Source organism: Canis lupus, unplaced genomic scaffold (genome assembly GCF_011100685.1).
Source record: "Canis lupus familiaris isolate Mischka breed German Shepherd unplaced genomic scaffold, alternate assembly UU_Cfam_GSD_1.0 chrUn_S1886H2085, whole genome shotgun sequence".
Taxonomy (NCBI): Eukaryota; Metazoa; Chordata; class Mammalia; order Carnivora; family Canidae; genus Canis; species Canis lupus.
The window spans coordinates 8,010-30,236 of NW_023330749.1; the positions used below are offsets into that span (position 1 = coordinate 8,010).

Here is a 22,227-nt window from a genome sequence, read left to right on the forward strand (position 1 = left end):
GCTGTTTAAGTAATGACATAGTTACTCAGAACAGAAATTGAGAAAAATTCACTTGATTAAATGTTTGGGTAATTTTGGTTTGGTTTTGCCCATTACTTTCTGAGGTTTTTCAATAGAGTTTCATTATTGATCTGCCTATAGCTACCTAGGCTAGCTCTGTTGCTAGCCCTGATAGCATCAGAGAGGAGTCTGGGGGCAGAGCTGTAAAGTATTTAAGCAAATATATAGAACAAAGGCAACTATTTCTTTGCCTTTCTTTTTTCTGTTTCGTATCATTCCACCATTCTTCTTAGAATTAATTTGCTCTCTATTATTTAATCTCCATTATTGGTAAGCCTAGAAAACAGACATTCTTCTTTAAAAGAATATTCTCAATTATAGTATTTTCTCTTTTGAAGTCTGCAAAGGCTCAGATCAGGAACCAGCAATCTCTTAGAAATGAGTGTCCTTTTTCTACTTTTTACTCATATTCCTGGTGATCAGGGGGTAGAGAAGTGGAAGACACAAGTAGCTTTGATGTCCTTAAAGGGAGGACAAAGGAAGTCTTTCCATCTTCAGGAATCCTGTTGCTTAATGCTAATATGAGTAGAGAAGATCAAATTGTTACAACTTACATAATATTTCATTAATTGATGATACTTCAGAGAGAAGCAGATATTCAAAAGGCTTTACAGAATAAAGAGGGATGCTACAGAAGGAAATCTGGGAAGAAAATTAAAGGCAACAAAATCACATAACCTATCAGCCACCAGATTAGTAATCTCCCTGGATGGGTAGTTTGTTTGTTGGTTTACTGCTTGTTTTGGTGGGAAGGGTTTAGACTATAGAGATTATGGTTTTAAGTGCCCCATATATTCAATTCAAGTAAAAAGGATAAGCTCATTTAACACTTGTCCTTGAGCCTTCAATGATAAGAAAGTTCTCAGGAAGTTTGTATCCAGGAGAAAATATAGATTCAAAGGTTTCACGGTAGGGAGAGTACTTAGTACTTTAGTATATCAGTTTACCCTACCTTCTTTTTAACAAATTTACATTGTAGGTACATCATGATCTCCTTCTAACATCCACCAAGAGGCAAACCTTTTTTTTTTTTTCACCAAAGTAGCTACAGATACAGAAGTGCTTTATTTTAATAGGGTAATTTGAAAAACAGTTCCCTAAAGAATCAGAGTTTAATCTTTATACATAGAAAAAGTGAATGGAAATTTCCAAACAGTACATTGTGTGACTGGTGACCTCTGTAACATGTATATGCTTGTTTTTCTCTTTAGAACAAATGTGTTACTTTAATATCTACTCACTAATGAGACCTGTCAATGTTTCCAACTGACAAACAGCCAATGCAGAAGGATTAGGAAGAGCACGGATTAAGAATTTCCTTGGAGGCAGAAAGAAAAATTATCATGCATGGTGTGGTTAAAAGCAACCCTTCTGGAGCCTTAAGTTTTCGGGAAAGGGAGAGTCCCCAGGGCTTTACAAAATAAATTTTAAAAAATCAAAGCCCTCCACTTGCTTTACCTATCTGAGTACCTAGGCCTCTTAAAGCCAAGGAAACAGAAATATCATTTTCTAAATTTTCTCTGATCCAATCACTCTTTTTAGAACCTCATTTTTTCTTCATTGTTCTAGAGCATTGCCATTATGCTTCTCCTGTATTTGAGCAAACAAGAACATATGAGAGAGGACTAGGCAAGTTAAAAACTATAAGTCTGTCTATCTATCTATCTATCTATCTATCTATCTATCATCTATCTATCTATTTTTACTTAACTTCAATTTGCCAATATATAGTACATCATTAGTTTCATATGTAGTTTTTTTTTATTGGTGTTCAATTTACTAACATACAGAATAACCCCCAGTGCCCGTCACCCATTCACTCCCACCCCCCCCTCCTCCCCTTCTACCACCCCTAGTTCGTTTCCCAGAGTTAGCAGTCTTTACGTTCTATCTCCCTTTCTGATATTGCCCACACATTTCTTCTCCCTTCCCTTATATTCCCTTTCAGTATTATTTATATTCCCCAAATGAATGAGAACATATAATGTTTGTCCTTCTCCGACTGACTGACTTCACTCAGCATAATACCCTCCAGTTCCATCCACGTTGAAGCAAATGGTGGGTATTTGTCATTTCTAATAGCTGAGTAATATTCCATTGTATACATAAACCACATCTTCTTTATCCATTCATCTTTCGTTGGACACCGAGGCTCCTTCCACAGTTTGGCTATCGTGGCCATTGCTGCTATAAACATCGGGGTGCAGGTGTCCCGGCGTTTCATTGCATTCATATGTAGTTTTTAATAATTCACAGTTGCATATAACCCCCAGTGCTCATACAAGCCCTTTAAAAAAAGATGACAACTCAGTAAAGATTACTGGATTATGTTCTTTAGTAAATCTATTTCTTGGCTATTCCTAAAAAGAAAAGGTCACACCCAAGGACCATGTTAGAATAAATTTATTTGAAAGCACTCCTTATCAGCTGCCAATTAAAAATATTCTCAAGCAGCAAAGAATTTAATCAACATAGACCTTCTGAGACCCAGGCCTGAGATGATGAAAGGAATGAATAAAGTTAAGAAGCTTTTACTTGTAACTTTTCATTCTGGCAGATTAAACAACTAAGTCTCTTTTCCCTAAATTATTAATAGTTCCAGGTAAGGTGGGATTAGTCAGAGGATATTTTTCATATAATTCCCAAACTCTGGCACAGGATTAGCAACATCCTTCTAATTCTTTTAATTTAAAGAATGGTGGGAAGGAGGGGGGAATAAAATCATTTAGTTATACACTGTAAACAGTCTAGCAGATAAAGAGTTTTTGTAGGGATATTTGTTTTGGTGAAATAAATTGGCACTGATGCATAGAAACTGATTTGAGGGAAAAGGGATACCAAAGAAGACACTCCAAGAATATAAATTAAAAAGTAATATAAGGAAAAGGTTTAGTGACTGGGGCAGTAAATCATTTATTTATTCATGGCCATTTATTGATATTCTACTTCCAACAACATGCTACAAATAATACTAAAATCTTTATTTTCAGAGACACATTTATTTATCTCAAAGGCTTAAGGAACTATTCATTCCATTTAATACACTTTTCCAATATATTTGGTGTAAGATTCTAAATAGAGCAAATATAGTAGAATTTTCCCATTCTTATCCCTACTATGTTTTCATTTTTTTCTAGAGGCATTTGGAGGATCCTAAGACAGAATATTTGAGGTTCCACGTCCACATTAGACAACTGATTTGACAAACTCTTAAGCTGTGAAGATCATTTTACAGTTTTTATAAATTCATCCTTGGCCAATATGCTGGAGCAGAGTCATTATGCATTGTAAGAACTAATTATTAAACTTTCAAGAGGTTTTCAAGCCAATTGACATCCCAGGGGTAGTCTGAAACTGGCCCCATGTAGGAGTATTTACATCATGTTAATTGTCAAATGCTATGAATCAGGACTTCTCTAACCCCATTTCCAGAGCTAGTTAATAAATATTTACCAGTAAGTATAAGTACACCGTTGGTCCGAGCTATTTGTTGACTTTTTCATAATATGCCAAGGAAAATAAAGCCTATCATATAATACAACTTTGACCAAAAAACCTTCTAAAATATTTTATGTTTATTTTTTGTATTAATAATTTTAAAATTTCAGGAATTGGTACTACTAAACTTAAAAACATGGGCTAGTCAAATCACATTAGATTCGGCTTCTCTGTTTTTATTTTAAAGTTGGAAATGATGTCCTTCAAAGATATATATCATTTTACTCAGACACAGTAAGTTAGTGAATTTCTCCATTCACTCTAGTCTCTTCCTGCTGTCCCACCTGTTCTGAGGAGTTAACTCTGCTGATACAGCAATTTGACATCCGAAGAACACATTATTTTATAAGTAACTATATAAATGAAATATGTATATTTACATAGTCATTTGACATTACTCTGCTGAAGTAAGACAAAAAAATCAGAAGGCAATGGTCAAATCAATAGAAATTAGAATAAACAATTAAAATGCAAAAAAAACCTTAGGACGAGACAGCTTCCCAGGCCCAACATTATTGGATAACTGTGCCGACCAGGGAGGACTTCCAAGACAGAGGAAGGACCAGATTGAGACCTAAAGCAACACCATGCTTTACTAAATAAGACCTGAACTCTTGGCAGTTTCTAATAGGCAACCAACACATATTTATACTGTTTGCACATCAACTTATTACAGTGTTCTCCATCTAAATTGCCATAGGAAAAATAAGGTTGTTTCATTCATTTCGGCTTCAGTTTCACATCTGGGCAAAGCACAATGCTGGTAAAGACAGCTTTTATTTTCCTGGTGAAAAATGGACCCTGGGTCTCTGCATAGGAAGTATTTAGCGCCTTTGTGGCAGTGTTCAGTTTAAGCCAGACTCCAAATGAGAGAGTCATCTGTGTTTAAACATGGAAAGGGTTCACAGTAAGGGAAGAGATCTTAAACTTTTCTCTTTTCCTGGGTGTGGCTCTTGCTTAGTATCCCTGAGGAAATGAGCTGTTAAGGGATGTGCTGCTCTGTGCATCACAGCTCTGAAAGGAGATACCTTCAAACCACCAAAGTAAACCCTCCTTTGTGGATAATTTACTAGGCTGATTAGAGCACATTTCATCACTGACCAACAGAACAGAAACAACTACGAAAGTGAAGGCTCATTCCAGAAACATCTCTGACCAAAGTTTTCTCGAGCTTTAACGTCATGGTTTTATATTAATCATTTCAGCATTTTGCTAGTTAAACAATTCTGATATGAAATGTGAATCCCAGAAAGTGCGGTTTCATTCCACATAGCAGGAAAATTAGTAACTCCTTTTTCTCTGCCACTTGTTATCGATTCGAAAAGATCTTTCCAAATCCCCACTATTTATTCTGTTCATTAAATTGTCTTATTCCATGGTTTTTCCAGAAACTTTACCACAGTTCTAATATCTCTTTGTAAATGTTGTCTCATTTGAAATAACTGCATTAAACAAATATTCTAAACTCACTACCAAATTTAGGGCAGCAGATTCAGACTCGAGCCCTCCAGATCACTTGTCTACAATCCATATGACACATAAGAACAAAGTCTTCCAGGGGCACCTTGGTGGTTCAATGGCTCAGGTCATGATCCAGGGTCCCGGGATCGAGTCCCACATTGGGCTCCCCACAGGAGGAGCTTCTCCCTCTGCCTATGTCTCTGCCTCTCTGTCTCTCATGAATAAATAAATAGAATCTTAAAAAGGAAAAAGAACAGACTTCTAGTTCAGGCAGGGCAAGCCCTCCAGATCGCTGAACTGTTTGTTACCTCTTTGATTCACATCATCACCATTACTTACAGATTTTCTCTAAATTTGTATTAAAGAAATCAAGTATCTTTGTAAAACTGTATAATGTAGACATTATAACAGTACTAATTTTCTTTATTAAAACCCCACCTCAGTGACTTTAACTCTGAAAAGTTAAATGACAAATGTTTTTTCTTAGAACGTACCAGGTATCAGAGGTATTGCTGTTTTCGTGCAACAGTGATATTCATGAACTTGATCAATGTGTCATCATTTAAGAATCCATAAGAATAGCATATAAGCTGGTTGGTGTGGATCTGGCTGTGTCCACCACTTTTTCTTGTCTGGGAGGGCAACTGGGCAAATGCTGAATTCTCTCTACAGTGAACAGCAGGTGACCAGTAGGGACAGAAATGCAAGGGTTCCCTGACCATGTCCCATTGATTCTGAATAATTTGAGGCCACGTATTATAACACTAGAACTTAAGAGTGTCAAAGTATGAGGTGGTCTAGTCCAGACTGAATCCTAATCAAGTAAATCTCTGAATGCGCCAAGCAGAACCACCCCTTTCTGTCCTTTTTCCCAGGGATGGAAGAACTGGTGGTGGTCTTGGAAAGCACTCCAGCTCCAGCTTTAGCTCTAGTCCTAGACTCTAGGTCTATCCCTCTTATCTACGGAACCATTTTTAAACTGCTAGGGATAAACTCTGGTAGACCATATGGTAGACCATATACCTATACTGAACTGCATATTTATATAATCACTCTCTGGATGTGTTTAGATTCTTTACTATGAAAAAGGCATTGCAATCTCATATAGCCATCTGATGCCAGGTTAGTTCCCTGTTAGATTCCAGGAGTTTTATTAAGCAAAGGAAGAAGCCCTTCACAGTTGATCTTACCTTCACATGCGGGCATATAGTTCTAGGTATCGATATATCCCCACAGACATAAACAACAGTTAAGTCTAGCAAAATATTATATGATGCACAGTCTTTCTTCATGTTGGCAGCAATAGTTTGGATACTGAGAATTACAGTTGTGGGGTTTTTTCCTCCTGTTGTGTTACACATTTTGTCAGCAATCTGAAAATCACTATATTAACACATTTGAACTGCTTAATCAATGCTAGTAAGTTGGCACAGTCAGCCTTTTCCCTCACTACTTATACTTAATATTCTTTTTGGGTGTGTTTTTGAACGGAACAAAGAAGGATAATTCTTCCTGTTTTTCTATTTTCCTTTTCCATCTCCCTGTCCTTTGGCTGCTATTTTACAAAACACTCTAATTTATAAAAGAATGGTCTCTTACAATGAAGTACAGGAATTTTAAACCCCTTAATTGCACTGTGTGTTCAAATCTTAAAACTGAATTCTAAGTTAGTGCTCAACATTCTAAATCAACATTCCAGGAAAAATTTTTTAATCTTGCAATGATGCAAAGTATCAAGTTGAAAATCAACCACAAGAAGACATAACATTTCCACACAATCTAGGGTTTGGTTTTTGTGTGTGTGTGTGTGTTCAGGTGCCTACAAGAACACTAGGGAAAGAATGTAGGCCATTTTCAGGTCACTTCAGCTTTCATTGTGCAAGATACAATCAATTAAAAAGAATTATTTTTAAAAAAGAAATTCTAGCCTAGATTTTCATTTAGTGAGATATAGCATGTATATAAATATGTCAGTTTATGTCTAATTTTTCCCCAAATTTATGATATTATACTTTTAATTACGGGCTAAAAGTGGAAAAGATTCACATTGTTTGTATTTGCTTTTGCCTGATTAATGGCAGTTATATCAGAAGGCCCTGGCCAACATTTGGGGAAAGCAGCCAAGTACACACAGACAAGCCAAAAGTCACTAAAGATGAGCAAGTCACAATGCACTGTCTGTGGTGGCACCGGATACCTGCATAAAATAATTCCTCAAAATAAGAGAAAATTCACTTAAGAGAAATGCAGCTTTTTTTAAATAAACTTTCCTCCGGTAATTGATATCTTTTTAGGAAATCCCATAAATATCCTGCTGGACATTCATGATTGTTTGGGCAGCTCATGAGGGCCATAAGTAACAGGGAGACACAGTTTTGGTTACCTCTGTCCCACACAAAGACAAATTGGGACCCTTAAATAATGCCTTGCTTTCAAATTAATGTAAAATGTTATTACATTAACCCAGTAATCAATTAAGCTATTTTTAAGAAATAATAGATTTTTTACAATAACCAGGCTTTAGTTGAATAAGCTGAGCTGAAGTGTGGCTATACTTCCAATAATACTTGGATGAATTTAACCATTTACAACTTAATAAAAATAGATGAGGGGGGATCCCTGGTGGCGCAGCGGTTTGGCGCCTGCCTTTGGCCCAGGGCGCAATCCTGGAAACCCGAGATCGAATCCCACGTCAGGCTCCTGGTGCATGGAGCCTGCTTCTCCCTCTGCCTGTGTCTCTGCCTCTCTCTCTCTCTCTGTGACTATCATAAATAAATAAAATTAAAAAAAATAGATGAGGGACATCTGGGTGGCTCAGTAGTTGAGTATCTGACTTTGGATCAGGTCATGATCCTGGGGTCCTAGGATGGAGTTCCGCATCAGGTTCCCCATAGGGAGCCTGCTTCTCCCTCTGCCTATGTCTCTGCCTCTCTCTGTGGGTCTCTCATGAATAAATAGATAAAATCTTTAAAAAAATACAGATAGATGAGATTACATCAGAGCACATGGCAAAATATTTTCTTTTATGTAGTCTGTTTTAAAATATGTTAACTCAGTCTTTGGAATTTTAAAGACATTTTTATATCTTCTATAATATAATCATTTATATGTGCACTAATACAACCATCACATTGGCACATACTCACTAGACTCTTTCTAAAGTTAGGGTTATGAATTAAAATTATTGCATTTGACCACATTAGTTGAGACAGCTCTACTTTCAGCACTTGAGCCAAAGGATCAGGAATGGCCACACAACAGAGGCAATGACTTAGGTTCAACACCTCACTGACCTTGACTCACAAGTATCTCTGACTTTATCGCCCCTCCGGTTCCATTGTCTCTGTTTAATTCCAACCTTCATTAATTATAAAATGGTCCATGACAGTAACCTCCTCTCTAGCTTCTGGGCCTCCAACCTACCCTACACTGCATAGGAATGTGGCCATTTGACACCTGTCCTTACAGCTTTGGAAATTGTTCAAATGTCAATAAGCCCTTAAAGTTCAAACTCTTAGTAAGTCAACAATTTTCTGTTGAGCAAATCAATTGATAAACCAACCTCTTCACAATTTGTCTCCAACCTATCTCTTTGGCCTTATGTCTAACTATCCATATGCACTCCCAAATACCCTAAACTGTAGTTTTTAGCACAATGGCAAATTATAGACTATGTAATCAGGCTCCCTGGGTTCTAATCTCAATAGTAACACACCTTCAAGATGTGTTAGTGGGAGACCAAATACTTAATTTTTTGAAATTTCAGTTCTCCCATCTGTACCATTGGGATCAAAAGGTTGTTATCGATTAAATGACACACACTAATACTCAATAAAGAGTAGCTAGTAATAAACACAGCAAACAAACACTTAATCCATGCCTTTACCCCAACATTTCTGGCCGATGTGTCCTCCCACCTGGCATCCTTTTCTCAATGAACTCGTATATGTCCACTCAAAGATTAGTTCAAATGGCATCTGCCTTTGAAGCCTTCTTTTACCATTTCACTTGGGAAAGGGTAGCTTTGCCCACTGCAATACACTTACAGCATTTTGGGAATATTGTATTTACAACCTGCATCTTCATAAATCTCTATATATGTGGTTTCTTCCTATACTGTAAGATCTGCATGGAAAACATAATATCTTTACACATATCCCCATACTCTGTTATGGGTAAACTGTACCATCCCTCACCCAAGAAAGATATAGTGAAGTCCTAATACCCAGTACCTCAAAGATGTGGCCCTATTTGAAAACAGAGTTGTTGCAGATGTCTATTAGTTAAGATCATACTGGAGTAGAGTGGAGCCCTAATCCAAAAACACAATGAATTCCTTTTAAGAAACAGCAACGTGAAGAGACAGAGTCACAAGCACCGTATGAGCCAGTAGTCAGAGATTGGAGTGATATATATCTCAAGCCAAAGAGTTGCTAAGAATTGCTGGCCTTCATCAGAAACCTATGAGAGGCAAAGAATTCTGCCCCAGATCCTTCAGAAGGACTGTGGCCCTACCAATACATTGATTTCAGACTTCTAACCTCCAGAATTGCAAGACAATAAAGTCCTGTTGTTGTAAGCCACCAGTTTATGGTACTTCATTATAACGGCCCTAGGAAACCAATACATAGTCCCCAGATTCAGGGGGAAAAACTAACATATTTGTGTTAAAGAAGCAAACGACTTTAAGAATTTTACTTAATCAATTGGGACTCATATAGAAAAATAGGAGTGTACACAGACGGCTAGATTTTTTTTTTGAAAAAAATAATTATTTTATTTAAGTTAAAAATAGGGAGAACTTTGGCTTCAACCCAAGATGGATCAGGGTTTCGATACAGTTTTGCACAGGCCCCAAAGACCCCACAACTGTTATTATGCCATGACAGGAAATTTGTAAAAACGTTTCTGGTAGAAGGTTTCTTGTTGTTGTGTACATAAGAAGTGCTCTGTGTGCACCCTCAGCCCCAGCCAAATACTACTTCATTAAAAGACAAAACAAACATAAACAACTGAGAAGCACAGAAAGGCAGAAAGTGCCTGAGAAGAGAAGGCTCTGGGCTGAGGACACACGGATGAGGCTGTAGCATCTGTCCTGGCTGAGTTACATGTCTGTAAGGGAGGACACAGGTGCAGGAACATGAGCAAGGCTGATGGAAGAGAAAGAAACCCACGGAGGGGCCTGAGCAAAGTTCGAGAGGAAGCCTCTCTTGCTCTGATCTGAAAGCAGGAGCCCCTCCCGGACTCCTAAGATATGACTTTGTCCCCATCACCTTTGAGTTCTGAACCCCACAGAGATCCAGCCACAGCCTCCCCAACCCCCCACCCAGGCCCCTGGCCTCAGGCCAAGGCACTGGGATGCACCCCTCCCCTGCCCTAAATTCTGGCTTTTAGAATCTGTAAGTATGTGATTTCCTATTTAAGTGTCATATTTAACTTCCTTCCCCACCTAAAAATTTAAGGTTATTGATTCTTTTTAAGATTTTTTTTTATTCATGGGATCCCCGGGTGGCTCAGTGGTTGAGCATCTGCCTTTGGCCCAAGGCATGATCCTGGAGGCCCAGGATAGAGTCCCACATCGGGCTCCCTGCATGGAGCCTGCTTCTCCCTCTGCCTTTGTCTCTGCCTCAAAGAGACACACACACACAGAGAAAGAGGTTACTGATTATTGATTCTTAATACTTAGAAAATGTTGACATATTCCTCCTTGCCCTGTACCTACACTGACTGCTCATAAAATGGAACCTATTATTATTCATCAAAGCAATGACATAAAAGTTTTCAACGGGTGATTTATAAAAAAAAATGGCATACTTATTCATATTTATATGAGAGCAATAGTCCAAGGACATTGTGTCTGAGACTCCAGAAAGTTTTCTTCCAAAGCATTTTTATTAACAACATGTTAGCTCTCAGGGATCTATTAATTTATTATAATGTAGTTATACTGATAGGCATCTTACCTAAAAACATTCATTTACATGGAAATAACAGTGTAAAGACAGATAAAAGTAATCTTATATTCTAGGCCAGAATTAAGGTCTACTCTCTACATTAGTAATTGCAGCTAAGAAGGAAGGGGAAAAAATCTAGAATTTGGAAGGAAAAATGTAATTTCAGTCACTGTGGTTAGAAGGGACATTTACTGTATAATTGAAAATTCTAAAGTACACAAGGAAGGCAAAATGCCATAATTATTTGGTGCCTAAAATAACATGTTATTATAAAGTAAAGCAATTTCATTTTTGGAGCATGGAAAATCCAAAACTATGAAAACTATGCTTTCTGAGATCTCTATGAGCCTTAACTTCAAAACATGCAGTGAAGGTACTAAATCTTTCATGAAAAAGAAAGCTCTGGACTGAGTCAAACATCTAGTATCTGACACCTACATTAATGTTGCCTCTAAAGAGATGTCTTATCTTTTACTGTTCAGGTCCTCGAGAACCAGGCCTCACAATGAAGGAAGCCAGTAGAGTCACAGTTTTGTTCTCCAGCTTGTGGAACTCCTATGAGTGCACACATTTGATCCAGTCATCTAATAATCCAACGGTCATTCAATAATCATGAGTTATGCCTTACCCTAGGCCCCCACTGATTTGCTGTTGACAGCTTTAATTTTTTTTTCTTAAGCTCACTATTCTCATCTGTCAGCAAGGATAATGATGGTATCTGCTTCCTAGGATTTGTTGTGGTAATTAAATAAGAGATGGCTCATAGTGCTTCACATAGAGCCTGGCATATGATAATTACCCAATACAAGTTAACTGCTGTCTTTATCATCATTACTGGAATACGTTATAAAACTAGTAAGCAAGTTGAAGGTAGGACTGTGTCTATTACTTAACGGACACCCACACTTAACAGCTGAGGCCAGTGAATGCTAAAGTAAATCTTCGTGCCAATTCCAGCCCAAAGCCTACTTCCGTAAATGTTTATTGGAACACAGCCCCTCCTGCTCTTTTATATGGTGTCTATGTCTACATTACCCAGCAGATGTACATAGTTGTAAAGAAAAGGACTGGATAGGCTACAGATTCTGAACCATTTATTACTTGGCTCTTTAAAAAATAAGTGTGTTAATCCTGCACTAGAGCTTTGCCACTTACTATGTGGTCCTCAGTTCATTAAAACTACAGACACTGGGATCCCTGGGTGGCTCAGCGGTTTAGCACCTGCCTTCCGCCTAGGGGGTGAGCCTGGAGGCCTGGGATCGATTCCCGCATCAGGCTTCCTGCATGGAGCCTGCTTCTTCCTCTGCCTGTGTCTCTGCCTCTCTGTGTCTCTCATGTATAAATAAATAAAATCTTAAAAAAAAGAAATACTGACACTTAGGCTCCCTTGACCTACTGAATCAGAAACTAGACATTTTCACAAAATCTTCAAATGATTTACAAACTATTAGGGGTTGAGAAGCAGTGGTCTAGGTCAGAGGTTAGCAAACTTTCTGTAAAGAGCTAGACAGTAAATATTTAAGCCTTTGTTTCAGGACAATTATATCTGTTCAACTCTGCCTTCCTATCTCAAAAACAGTCACAAAAAAATATGTAAATAAATGGGCATGGTTCCACATCAATAAAACCATGTATGGAACCTCAAGTTTCAATTTTATAAAATTTTCATGTATCACAAAATATTCTTCTAATTTTTTTCAACCATTTAAAAATGTTGAAACCTTCCCTTCACTTGTGTACCATACAAAAACAGGCAGCAGGGCAGACCAGGTGGCTCAGTGGTTTAGTGCCGCCTTCAGCCCGGGGCATGATCCTGGAGACCCGGGATTGAGTCCCACGTCAGGCTCCCTGAATGGAGCCTGCTTCTCCCTCTGCCTGTGTCTCTGCCTCTCTCTCTATGTCTCTCATGAATGAATGAATGAATGAATGAATGAATGAATGAATAAATAAATAAATAACTAAATAAATAATATTATTAAAAAAAATAAACCAGGCAGCAGTTAGGATCTGGCCTGTAGATCAGAGTCAGTAGTCTTAGTCTAGGCTAATGCCACATCACTGTTTAGCCAACATGTTACCCCTCCTCCCATACTCTTCCCAGGACTCTAAACACCTATGTCTATTTTCTGACACATGTGACTTTATAGAAGTTATCTTCTACTTATCTAACTCTTCCTAAAAAAACATTTCTGTTCCTCCTTTATGACTTCTAACTTCTAATATAAAGTTCCTGTCAAATGATGTGATGGTGTAACTGTTTCCTTTTCATCGGCAGAATAGAACATACCAGAGAAGATGAACTAGGAAGCTATAGGTGGATAGACAGACAGGTGGACAGATAAGATACCTGCCTCCAAAGGAATAGGAAACTGATCACAATGAAAAACTCTGCCTCTAAATTCAACCAACTATGCTGAGCATTTCTAAATATATAGTCAGGATTCGTGTCTATTTGATCCACAATATCCTTCTCCTTGACCCTTCAAGAAGGCTGAAGCTCTTGGAAAGTAACATAGGAAGTCTGCACATCTTGCCCTTCCCCTTCCAGAGGCTAGTGGATCACAAACAACTGAGAAGAAACTGCCAGAGACGGTTCTCACTCCAGAAAAAGAAAGAGCTTTGCCCCACTCTCAGGGCTCTGGGACACACTGGTGGGAGAGAGATGGCTAGAGGAGGGGATCCACACCTGCCTTTTATTGAAGCCAGTATTCTTTGTTCCTGCTTATACTGAGATGATAAATCAGTTTCAGAAAAGAAGCTTAGTTCACAGAAACCTTTATGTTCAAAGTTTATTGAAGCTAAGCTCAATAAATGGTAGATAAGATGACTTTGTTAAGTAAACACATTAATAATTTAGGTTTAGCAATTTAAGAAACATGAAAGTACTCGAGATTCATCAGAAGCACAAACTATACGAACTATCTGCACACTCTTAGAGGAAACATAGACATATACACATACACTTAGGATATATATATATGCACTATATATATATGACATTTTTAAATCTAAACGAATGTGTTAGAATACATTCTGACTCCTGGTCTCAGCTACTATCACATCTTTTGTTGTTTAACCTTACTCAGTTTTATCTTTCTACCATCATCCAATTTTCCCTCTCCTTTCTAGGATAGTTTATTCTGTGAAAAAGACTGAGATAAAAACCTGTCTACATAGCCTGATAAACCTTTTTTTTTTCCTGATAAACCTTTTAAATGTAAATCATTCACTAATGAAGTGGTTGCCCTACTGTATTAATTAGGAAGATTTCAGCTACAAGAAACAGAAAATCCTGACCTAACTAGCTGATGTCTTAAGAAATTGATCATTTCGGGATCCCTGGGTGGTGCAGCAGTTAAGTGCCTGCCTTTGGCCCAGGGCGCAATCCTGGAGACCCGGGATCGAATCCCACGTCGGGCTCCCGGTGCATGGAGCCTGCTTCTCTCTCTGCCTCTCTCTCTCTCTCTGTGACTATCATAAATAAATAAAAATTTTAAAAAATTTTAAAAAAAAGAAATTGATCATTTCATGTGAGAAATTCAGCAGTTAGGCAGCTACAGGGTTGCTTAATTCAGTGCCTCGACAACATCATCAAGGATCTTTCCATTTTTCTAGATTGCATTATTCAGGATATAGGCTTATCCTTATGTTAACTACCTTACACCATATGTGACAAAATGATATCCAGTAAAAATGCTGTCTTTTTGTGTCTCTTTAATTATGACAAAGTTTTTCCTTGAGCTCCCAGAATATTCCACTTCATAGCTCATTGACCAGAAATGCATCATACCTGTTTCTAAACTATGAGCAGCCAAGAACAATGAGATTACCATAATTGTGCTGAATGGGGAAAATATGCAGCCAAGAATATTTTATCTGGCAAGGCTGTCATTTAGAATAGGAAGAGAGAAAAAGAGTGTCCCAGACAAACAAAAACTAAAGGAGTTCATAGACCACTAAGCCAGCCCTGCAAGAAATATTAAGAGGAACTGAGTGGAGAAAAAGATCAAAAGTAACAAAGACGGGCAGCCTTGGTGGTCCAGCAGTTTAGCACTGCCTGCAGCCCGGGGTGTGATCCTGGATCTCCAGGATTAAGTCCCACGTCGGCCTCCCTGCATGGAGCCTGCTTCTCCCTCTGCCTGTGTCTCTGCCTCCCTGCCTCTCTGCCTCTCTGCCTCTCTCTCTCTCTGAATAAATAAATAAATAATCTTTTTCAAAAAGCAACAGACTAGAAAGGAACATCACCAGAAACACCAACTTTACAGGTAACACAGTGGCATGAAATTCATATCTTTCAATAAGCAATCTGAATGTATATGGACTAAATTTCCAATCAAAAGACATAGGGTATCAGAATAGATTTTTTAAAAAGGCACATCTATATGCTACCTACAAGAGACTCATTTTAGACCTAAAGACACCCCCATATTGAAACTAAGGTGATGGAGCACCACTTATCATGCTAATGGATGGCAAAACAAAGCCAGAGTTGCCAAACTTATATCAAACTAGATTTTAAAACGAAGACAGTAACAAGTGTTTGAATGATACACTAGACCAGATGGACTTAACAGGTATATATACTCAGGACATTTCATCCCAAAGCAGAATACGCATTCTTTTATATACAATGGAGTATTACTCAGAATGAAATCTTGCCATTTGCAACAATGTGGATGGAGCTCGGGCATATTATGCTAAGTGAAATAAGTCAGTAAGAAAAAGACAAATGCTATATGATTTCACACTCATATGTGGAATTTAAGAAACAAAACAGATGAACATATGGGAAAGGGGGGAAAAGAAAGAGAGAAGGCAACAAACTATAAGAGACCTAATGACAGAGAACAAACTGAGGGCTGCTGGAGGGAGATGAGCAGGGATGGGCTAGATGGGTGGTGAGGACACTTGTCAGGATGAGCACTGGGTGTTGTATGCAAGTGATTGAATTACTGAATTCTACTCCTGAAACCAATATTACAAATGTATGTTAACTAGAACATAAATACAATTAAAAAAGATTACCATAATTGGATTAGGAAAGCATATGGCCATATGAAAGAGATTAAATTATCTGAATGAAAATCAGCATTAGAAAGAAGTGGGGAGGGGTGCAGGAGCTATACTCAGTAGTCACACAATACTCAATACTACAATCAATAAGAGGTATCCTGTTCATCAGCCTTTGAAGGTAGCCAATTAATTTGCAGTAATTAATTTACTAACTGGGAGATTCTGACTGTGACTATACAATTTTATTACTGGAGTAATGAAGATATCTGAAGCAGCCTAAATGTAATTACAGAATAAAGGCACATACCACAATCTAAGAATAGTTATAGAATTTGGCAAACCTGGTCCTAACACCTTTCACTAAACCAATGTTCATCAAGTACTCAAGCAGTTGGAATTTGTAACTGCCACTCAGGCCCCAGCCAACTTTCCCCACGATGTGATCAGTTCCAATTAATATAATACATTTTATATAATAATAATAATAATAATAATAATAATAAATAATATTTTATAAAGTGTATTTAATACACTTTGATTTGTGTATCATTCTGTATTCAAGTATGACGAATACTTGAATACAAAGTTTACTTTATTTTATTTTTTTAAATTTTTTTTATTTATTTATGATAGTCACACAGAGAGGAGAGAGGCTGAGACACAGGCAGAGGGAGAAGCAGGCTCCATGCACCGGGAGCCCGACGTGGGATTCGATCCCGGGTCTCCAGGATCACGCCCTGGGCCAAAGGCAGGCGCCAAACCGCTGCGCCACCCAGGGATCCCCAACGTTTACTTTAAAACAAGCAAAGAACAAAAAAGCAAAGTTGAATTTAAAACAATTAAAACATTCTAATGTGACCCAGAAGCTATAAATTTGTGAATGTTGGCGTGGGGTGGGGGGTGGTGTTCTCTTACAGCTTCACTTCAGGGGGCTGCAAGTGGGCAGAAACAAGGCTTGGTCATTCATAGCCGATAGATGATAGAAAACTGAAATGGAAAGAGAAGTCTGTGTATTCTGTTCCTTCTGTCCCTCCCTGTCCACCCACAGTGTCCACCTAGCGGCACAAGTACAGAAACTTGGTTTCCGTAAGCCAAGAGGAAGAGCAGAACGCTGTTTCTGAGACCCAGTGGATGGAGGAGGGGCCATGGCACACAATTCCTATTTACTTTTTCAACTATTTCTTCAAACTAAGAAAAACCCCTATTCTAAATCTAACCTATTCTAAAATTATCTTAAGTTTTGCAAAAATGAGAAAGCATCTCAAACAAATTCCCTTTCATAATTTGAAACCACAAGTTAGAAACTGATGTCTGTTAATAGATATCAGTACTTCATGTGTTTCAGACACAGCTATCTTACCTTCCAGTTATGTTTTGCTCTTTCTTATACGAATGTACTAATGCAGCCAAGTAATTTAGGATGGGATCAACTCTAGTGGACTTCACAAGCAGGTTTAGTTTTGTTGGACAGCTACTTCTTTTAAGTGTTCTGTTGCTAAAAATGTGACAGAGTTACTGTTTCTCCCATGAGTGTTCTGAAGACATATTTAAACATTTCAACCTGTAAGAATCTGCTTAATTCCTCTGCAGAATATTAAAGGGAAAAGAAGTTACTCTTTGCCCAGGAAAGTTTAAGGCATTTAAATATGATCAGATATTCAGAAATAAAATAGTACATTCCATGAACAAACTAGGAAATCACAACACAGATACATTCATTGTACATGAACAGCTCAGAAACTTAGTATAAAAGAAAAGAAATATTAAGTGATATTATTAAGGTAAGCTAACCAGAATAAGAAAATAACACCAATACCACATTAATTCTATTGGTTTTTCTTGCACAGAACAGAGGAAAAACAACGATAAAAATTGGACATATTAAATTTCTCCATTCTTTCCACTTAAGGGTAAAGTCTAGATTGAAAATGTCCTAATAATTTCCTTTTATATTATTATTATTATTATTTTAATAATATTTATTATTATTTATATGGAGCCCAATGCAGAACCTGAACTCATGACCCTAAGATCATGATTTGAGCTGATACCAAGAGTCAGACACTTGATCAACTGAGCCACCCAGGTGCTCTGAGAATGTTTGAGAATTTAATGGATAATTATTTCTCTTAAATCCAAATTTTTCCTTAATAGATTTTTAGAGAACCATATGTTCCTCAATAGTACTCAGTTTTGGCTTATGAATAAGATGAAAACATTTGAGGGATAATGGCTTTTATGTATGGACCTGGGTGTGCATTTTTTTTTTACAAAACTTTGTTTTTTTAATATATATACACAGTACAAGGCTGAAGCACCTTTGACTTTTCTCTTCAAAATTTACGTTGTATGAAAACACAGCCCACTGCAGTAACAATTTGGTGGGTTGTGAACATATGTATACATAGAGCTCTGTACATTTTCCCCCCACGGAGTAATAAAAGGTACCTTCAGTTTGTTGATGCACTTTAGAGGAGAGCTTTTCCAGGGAAAAGCATTTGGGTGAGGCTTTAGTACTGTTGCTTTGTGTGCTCTTAGCACACATCACACGTGTGTGTGTGTGTGTGTGTGTGTGTGTATATCCATCAACTGTTTATAATGGAAGTGTATCCAGAATAAGGATAAAACTACTGATTGGATTCTAAACGATATAACTACTGCCTCAGAGTCTTAGAAAAACTGTTGCTCAGAAGCTGCCAGGATTCTAAGAAATCAACCAGGAAATCTAGAAGCAAATGTGCAGAACTTTTATTAAAAGTCCACTACCTAATCTAAGGTGATTTGAGTACATCTATAGGTGTTTATGAGATTTTATCACATATCACTATGGTTCATAAAACACATTATTTATACAAACAATAACCACAGAAGTCCAACTCTCTAAACTTTCAAGTTACCCCTCAGTTAAAGCAATCAATTACTTTGATTTAGTACAATGCTCTGGGTTTTTCCTGGATGGCAAAGCCTAGATATTGGGAAAGAAGCTAAAGACACGGCCAAGATTCAGACCTTATCCTTTCTCCCTAAAAGGCATTTAAATAGTACCTACCTGTTGCAGACAGATATGTTGGTTTATGTAGATTTTCTTCTATATCAAGTGTTAGCACCTTGCAGTACAAAAGATCATTTTGGTCTTCCTAAAAAACAAGGGAAAAATTGAGCAAAGGCATTCCCCATATGTGTGCTTTACTCAGTTACTTTTGCCACTTTGGCTTTGGACTTTTTGGAGTGGAAGGTGAAATCTAGATGAAAATCAGACCCTTTTCGTACCCCATGAACTCTTAACTCCTTTTCTTTTAAGTCCAGTACAAAACCTACTTTATTTCTTAAAGTCCCTTCCAGTCCTGTGTAATCCATGATCCCATGAAGGACTTCTACAGACCCTGACCACAGCCAAATTCAAATTATTTGATAAGAAGACACACTTCAGCTAAATGGGACTTTCGTGCTGCTCTTTGGAATAATCTCTGGGACCCGGTCTTGTTATTGTTGTTTCTTTTTTTTTTTTTAATTGATGTTCAATTTACTAACATACAGAATAACACCCAGTGCCCGTCACCCATTCACTCCCACCCCCCCGCCCTCCTCCCCTTCTACCCACGCCTAGTTCGTTTCCCAGAGTTAGCAGTCTTACCTTATGTCTCCCTTTCTGATATTTCCCACACATTTCTTCTCCCCTTCCCTTATTTTCCCTTTCACTATTATTTATATTCCCCAAATGAATGAGAACATATAATGTTTGTCCTTCTCCGACTGACTTACTTCACTCAGCATAATACCCTCCAGTTCCATCCACGTTGAAGCAAATGGTGGGTATTTGTCATTTCTAATGGCTGAGTAATATTCCATTGTATACATAAACCACATCTTCTGTATCCATTCATCTTTCGACGGACACCGAGGCTCCTTCCACAGTTTGGCTATCGTGGCCATTGCTGCTATAAACATCGGGGTGCAGGTGTCCCGGCGTTTCATTGCATTTGTATCTTTGGGGTAAATCGCCAACAGTGCAATTGCTGGGTCGTAGGGCAGGTATATTTTTAACTGTTTGAGGAACCTCCACACAGTTTTCCAGAGTGGCTGCACCAGTTCACATTCCCACCAACAGTGTAAGAGGGTTCCCTTTTCTCCGCATCCTCTCCAACATTTGTTGTTTCCTGCCTTGTTAATTTCCCCCATTCTCACTGGTGTGAGGTGGTATCTCGTAGTTTTGATTTGTATTTCCCTGATGGCAAGTGATGCAGAGCATTTTCTCCTATGCATGTTGGCCATGTCTATGTCTTCCTCTGTGAGATTTCTGTTCATGTCTTTTGCCCCATTTCATGATTGGATTGTTTGTTTCTTTGGTGTTGAGTTTAATAAGTTCCTTTATAAGATCTTGGAACTAGCCCTTTATCTGATATGTTCATTTGCAAATATCTTCTCCCATTCTGTAGGTTGTCTTCTGAGTTCTGTTGACTGTATCCTTTTGCTGTGCAAAGCTTCTTACTTGATGAAGTCCCAATAGTTCATTTTTGCTTTTGTTTCTTTTGCCTTTGTGGATGTATCTTGCAAGAAGTTACTATGGCCGAGTTCAAAAAGGGTGTTTTGGCCTGTGTTCTTCTCTAGGATTTTGATGGAATCTGTGGTCTCACATTTAGATCTTTCATCCATTTTGAGGTTTATCTTGTGTATGGTGAAGAGAGTGGTCTAGTTTCATTCTTCTGCATGTGGATGTCCAATTTTCCCAGCACCATTGTATTGAAGAGACTGTCTTTCTTCCAATGGATAGTCTTTCCTCCTTTATCGAATATTAGTTTGCCCATAAAGTTCAGGGTCCACTTCTGGATTCTCTATTCTGTTCCACTGATCTATGTGTCTGTTTTTGTGCCAGTACCACACTGTCTTGATGACCACAGGCTTTGTAGTACAACCTGAAATCTGGCATTGTGATTGCCCCAGATAATGGTTTTCTTTTTTTAAAATTCCCCTTTGGGCTATTCGGGGTCTTTTCTGATTCCACACACTAATCTTAAAATAATTTGTTCTAACTCTCTGAAGAAAGTCCATGGTATTTTGATAGGGATTGCATTAAACGTGTATATTGCCCTGGGTAACATTGACATTTTCACAATATTAATTCTGCCAATCCATGAGCATGGAATATTTTTCCATCTCTTTGTGTCTTCCTCAATTTCTTTCAGAAGTGTTCTATAGTTTTGAGGGTATAGATCCTTTACATCTTTGGTTAGGTTTATTCCTAGGTATCTTATGCTTTTGGGTGCAATTGTAAATGGGATTGACTCCTTAATTTCTCTTTCTTCAGTCTCATTGTTAGTGTATAGAAATGCCACTGACTTCTGGGCATTGATTTGTATCCTGCCACGCTACCGAATTGCTGTATGAGTTCTAGCAATCTTGGGGGTGGAGACTTTGGGTTTCTATGTAGAGTATCATGTCATCGGCGAAGAGGGAGAGTTTGACTTCTTCTTTGCCCAATTTGAATGCCTTTAATGTCTTTTTGTTGTCTGATTGCTTGAGGCTAAGGGACTGTCCAGTACTATGTGAACAGCAGTGGTGAGAGTGGACATCCCTGTCTTAGTCCTGATCTTAGGGGAAAGGCTCCCCAGTGCTTCCCCATTGAGAATGATATTTGCTGTGGGCTTTTCATATGATGGCTTTTAAGATGTCGAGGAAGTTCCCTTCTATCACCTACACTCTGAAGAGGTTTTAATCAGGAATGGATGCTGTATTTTTGTCAAATGCTTTCTCTGCATCCAATGAGAGGATCATATGGTCTTGGTTTTTTCTCTTGCTGATATGATGAATCACATTGATTTGGTTTTACGGGTGTTGAACCAGCCTTGTGTCCCAGGATAAATCCTACTTGGTCATGGTGAATAAATTTTCTAATGTGTATGTTGGATCCCTATTGGCCAGATCCTTGTTGAGAAGAATTTTTGCATCACATGTTCATCAGGGATATTGGTCTGTAATTCTCCTTTTTGGTCGGGGTCTTTGTCGGCTTTGGAATTAAGTGATGCTGCTTCATAGAACGAATTTGGAACGTACTCCATCTCTTTCTATCTTTCCAAACCAGCTTTAGGAGAATAGGTATGATTTCTTCTTTAAACGTTTGATAAAATTCCCCTGGGAAGCCATCTGGCCCCTGGACTCTTGTGTCTTGGGAGGTTTTTTGTATGACTGCTCAATTTCCTCCCTGGTTATTGGCCTGTTCAGGTTTTTCTATTTCTTCCTGTTC

At 38.1% G+C, this 22,227-nt stretch overlaps 1 long non-coding RNA gene across 1 annotated transcript in view; it reads right to left on the reverse strand.

The window, feature by feature from the left end:
- Positions 1 to 2,179: 2,179 nt before the first annotated feature.
- LOC119878763 overlaps positions 2,180 to 22,227 on the reverse strand; it is a 29,167-nt gene continuing 9,119 nt past the window's right edge. Inside the window, exons 2-3 of the long non-coding RNA XR_005387123.1 lie at positions 19,036 to 19,123; positions 2,180 to 2,347 (exon numbers count right to left, since the gene is read on the reverse strand). This is a non-coding gene — a long non-coding RNA (uncharacterized LOC119878763). The remainder of the gene's footprint in view (positions 2,348 to 19,035; positions 19,124 to 22,227) is intronic.